This window comes from Pempheris klunzingeri, chromosome 8 (genome assembly GCF_042242105.1).
Source record: "Pempheris klunzingeri isolate RE-2024b chromosome 8, fPemKlu1.hap1, whole genome shotgun sequence".
NCBI lineage: Eukaryota > Metazoa > Chordata > Actinopteri > Acropomatiformes > Pempheridae > Pempheris > Pempheris klunzingeri.
The window spans coordinates 25,453,815-25,458,921 of record NC_092019.1 but is presented as its reverse complement, the minus strand read 5'-3'; positions in this window follow the sequence as shown (position 1 = coordinate 25,458,921).

The following is a 5,107-nucleotide window of genomic DNA, read 5'->3' as shown; positions in this document are numbered from 1 at the left end:
CAATGAACACAGACTTTGAGCTCTGAGCTAAACCTGTCTCCATTCCTGTATCTCATTTTCTTGGTGTTCTCCAACAGCCCCCTATAGATTGTGACCAGTCAGTCGTTTCATGCGGTGATGAAAAAGTGCCTCATTTTGCATGTTAAACAGTTGCACATTAAAGCTGCATTATCATTGAGAAAAAAGAGGCCTTAACTTTAAAAAACTGAATTGTATTGAGTACAACTTCCAGGTCCGTCGTGTTTGATTGACACTGTGTTAGAGACTCCTCCTGCTCTGATTGGTTGTCCTCATTCAGGCATGGTGGATTCTTGCAAATGACATCGGGGGCATCAGGAGGAGCCAAAAGAAGGAGATCGCAGCAACAGTTTCAGAAAAACAGACAAAAATCTATTTCTATTGATGACTTTTAGGAACTATTTGGAAACAATTTGAAGATCCCAGTGGGCCAACACTGCTGTCTGGCTTCCACAGATTGTATTTAGAACACCAATTGCACTTTTAAAATATTAAATATCAAAAACAAAAGTAAAGCATATCTGCTCTTGATATAACATCCAGACCAAGTCCTGAATAACTGTTGAGACTTGGAAAGTGAGATGTAAAATCACCTAATTTACCTACTGATGTAACGAATTTCTGGCCTGAAATTTGACCACGTTTGCCACTGATTTTTAGTATGAACTGGCCGTGACCACCCCCCCATCCCTCCTAATTTAGCACACTATTCTAATATTTGGACTGAGAGAAACTACATTTTGCTATCACTGGCTCCTCGCCCCTGTCACCTTGTCCCGAAGCTGGAGCCGCACAGTTTGAATAATGAAAGCACTGATCTTCAAGTCTTGCTGGCTCTCTGGCAGCAACCAGGAGCAGCTCCATTAAAGAATGAAAAGGCAGGTCTCTTTTGTTGCTCCCAGATCTCCCCATTATTAAAGAATCCCATTAAACGACAGAAGAAGGTGACTTTTCCTTTCAGTGCGATGACACATGGAAAGAGGCCCCTGTCAGGTCAGAGATGGGGGCCACTGATGAGGCCGGTGAGGGGGGTTTTCAACCCAAGAGGAAAGCAGTTATTGATTGACTGAGCCAGCACTGCGTCTCCTGCACTCTGTCAATCACCTGCAGACTCTCCTCTTTGTTGCTCCCTTTTCTTCTGGCCACCAGTGATCACCCGTTTCTAGAACATGCTCTGCTGAGCCTGTGCCCTCATTTAACTTCATTACTGTGGGGCTGACAGCCAGGCAGCAAGGGGGACAAACTGCATCCTTCGACCCTGCATGGTCACCACATCTCCTGGAGCCACCTTTCCTGCCGCCATCTATCCTCAACCCCCCCCCCCCCTTCGCTTTCCTTTCTTTCTTCTTCTCTGTGGTTATTCTATCACTGTCTCGGCTTTCCTGCGCTGCCCTCCCCGTCGCGTCCACAAATGCAGCTCAGCAGCATTGATAACAGTCTGACAGACCACAGTGGAGGGCTGGCGTCAGCTCCTCACCCCCGTCCCTTCTTCCCCTAACTCGACGCCTTGCCTTTCTCATCAAGGTCACCCTGCTGCCAGTGAAAAGAATGTCAGGCTGTGAATGGAAGATTTCACCTGCCACTGCTTGTTTCCCTGCACAGGTTTCTAGTACTTGCCAAGATGATGAAAGTAGTTTGGTATAGCACTGTATAGCCAGGTCCTCAGCAGAGGATAACACTGCTGCGATGCCACAGTATTTATGACAGTGTGTGATTTGTGGTTTGTAGATGTCCAATATTACTATTTTTAGACTAACATTGATAATTAATTAACAATTTTACTACAAAAAAAAAACACAACAAATAGTTTTTCCTCTGCTTAATTTAATCTGAAGTCTGAAGCAGCGTAGATGATGTTCACTGTAGTAGATCATACATCTAAGTTCCAATGGTCTGATAATTCTTTAGAAGACTGAGCAGAAACTGATGGATGCTTGTAGTAGCAGAAAAATATGGTAACATGGTTTGCAGTGATGTAAACCATATGTGATTTGTAGTAAAGAAGCTAAACCAGTATCATTTGAGCTAGATTTAGAATTGTGCTCTGTTGTCTCCTACGTGGCTCCGAGTGAAAGAAAGAAAGTCTTAGTAATCTGCTGCTTTTTACTAATACTAGAAATATTTTATGGTGAAGCCATTTTCACTGGAAACATTTTTACGGTGATCATCATTTTCTATCACAAATAGAATGAAATAATGGAAATACGTTACATATTACAGTGATACACTGATGACTGACAAGGAAAACCCTCCCATTGTCTCTAAATCTCACAAAACATTATTAAACAAGTCTAAGAAGGAACAAAACTGCACCTGAAACAAACAGCTGAGATACTCTCAAAGTCCGTGGCAATGATTTATCAGACATAACGGAGGAAGAGAGACGGTTGAAGAGCCCAGACAGTGAGTGAAAGAAAAACTGAGTGAGAGAGAGAGACGCAAATTAAGAGTTGCATGACAAAGTCACATTACTGGAGCTCTCCACTCAGCACCACAACATTAAACACAAGATCATCTAGTTTTCACTAAACGTTACTTCTCTTCCCCTCAGATCCCTCCTGTTTATTTTTCCTCACTTCTAATGGCTCAGAACAGATCCAGGCCAGCACGACATGACCGAGGCAGCCACTAATACTCATTAAGTAGACTGTTAGGTACTTTTTTAATCCATCCACTGAAATGATCTGGATATAGAGAGAGAGAGATATAAAGTTTTAATCACATCAATCAAATCTTTTGTTGACCTGACACCATAATGCTACTTATATTTCTTCTTCTTCTTCCTCTCGGGACGAGCACATGCTTGCAGTTGTAAAAGTATCTCCTCTAATCAGAGAGAATGTTTTCCTTTACACTCCAGCACTTTCTAGATATGTGCATTCCTTCTAGATATACAATACCATATTTAGCTCCACGTTATGCAAAGCAGATGAAGTGCAACTGCACTCATTTACATCTTCAGTCTTAAGTAAATACCCCCTGTAAAATAAAAAAGATTGCAGTGATGCAAAATGTGCGCATTAGCGTCTGCTCAGTGCCTGTCAGCGCTTCAAGCTACACGCTGACGTATTTATTGTGTTCATCCTGCTAATTAGGACTAAGCACATAATACAGTGGATGCTGATGGAAATGAAGGGAGACATGAATGTCTGTACAAACTTTTCATGGCGATCCAACAGTTGTCATTCTTTCTTTGAAATGATGAAATCAGCTTTCATTATTAGCTGCACACTTAGTAGATGTTCCTGCAGAACTCAGGACTCAAGCTATTGTGTGTGTGTGTGTGTGTGTGTGTGTGTGTGTGTGTGTGTGTTGGCTTTCTTTAAACAAATTTATAACAGAATCCACCTTCCTCTTGTACACTTTAATAACTGCCATCTAGAGTGGAAAATGTCTGTACCACTGTAACCCAAACATGACCTTAATTTGGATGTGTGGCAGGAAAAGGAGCTAGTCCAAAGAAAGCTCTGTTTTGTGTTTTTTTCTGGAGAAGTCTCTGTCCTCTCTGGGGTATCTGCTCTGCTGTCATATATTTAGCACCTAACTTCAAACCAAAGAGTCTTGCACCTTTGGTTGGAGCCTGCAAAGGGAAAGTAACACTTAGGGCAATGCGCAAATTCTGTCTCTCTCATATTTGCGCAGCAGCACACACTGTTCTTCGGTGTGGCACGGCGACGCACCACAGCGTACATGTAGGGCTGCACTGTCGCCGTACACACACAGAACTGTGTTTGAAGACGTATTTCAGAGTGCTAAACGCCCTTTGGGAAAACAAATGAAAACGACTGGAGATACAAGTCCTGGTTTCACACTTGCCTCTTGTTTTGTCTGTGAATCTGACTAATATAAAGTCTCATCATAAGAACAGCATGTAGAAATAAACACTGTTATTGCTCTGACACCCTCCCTCTTCACAAAGAAAACATCAGACACTCACCTCAGAGTACACAAGTGAATATGTTCATCAGTAATTCTGAAGTATTGAACTGTGATACACTGATTGTATCTATCTCAGTAATTGAAAAACATAGATACATGAATGAACCGAAGCTGCTCAAAATTCAAACTGAATTTTTTAAATGGTATATTAAATATTAAATACACTGTGTTCCTATATACTGCCAAAAACTCTCTCATCTTTATTCATGTGATTATATAGAAAACAACAGGCGTATCTGGCTCCACCTGATCTCACTGTGAACTCCCTGTGGTGAACCGAACTCCTACTCTTACATAAACTCGTGATCCTGAAACAACATAAGCTTTGCACTGAGTCCTGCAAATGCCAAATAAGATATATTTATATTTGTACTTCTCACATTACCAGAATGCTTTGCTTACAGTCTCTTTGGGCCAAGTCCCTGCAATTCCAACTGGAAACTGGACAAATACGCTTTTCATGGCAGACATGTCTGTAGGAAAAGCAGTTCCAGAACCCTGGTAACGCACATGCTGGTACACTAGGACATTTAATGGAAGTGAGCCCCCTCCAGTGATATCAGCTACACCAACACTTTTCCTGCAATAATGAGCTTTCACATGCTCTGTGAATCATTTCACTGTTGGACTGTCTAATAGACATATTCAGATCAGGTCCTCCAATACTTTTAAATTTAAAGGGGTCATTGCTGAGCCCTGCATCCTGCGACGGTGCCTCGTCAGTTCAGTCTGACACAGAGAACTTCACACTGCATTGAGATCGGTTTGAGCGGCCAATTCCACAGGAAGCATGATCTCCCTCAACCCTGAAATGATGCAAAGAAAGACTTTAGTAGTTTAACAAAAAGCCTGACAGCCATGTGTAGATACCCATCCATCCATCCATCCATCGTCTATACCACTTATCCTTAAGTGTTGGGGGGGGAGCTGGAGCCAATCCCAGCTGACAGGGGGCGACACTGGATACACCCTGGACTGGTCGGCCGTCAATCACAGGTCCAACACACACCAACCATCATTTCTCACTTTATTTTGTGACCTTCATTTGCAACTTCTCCTCCTCCTCTGTTAGATAAGATGGTTCAGGAGCACTTCACACTTCTATTCATTTTTCTAGATTCTGACTGCCCGGACAACACTGATCAATTAT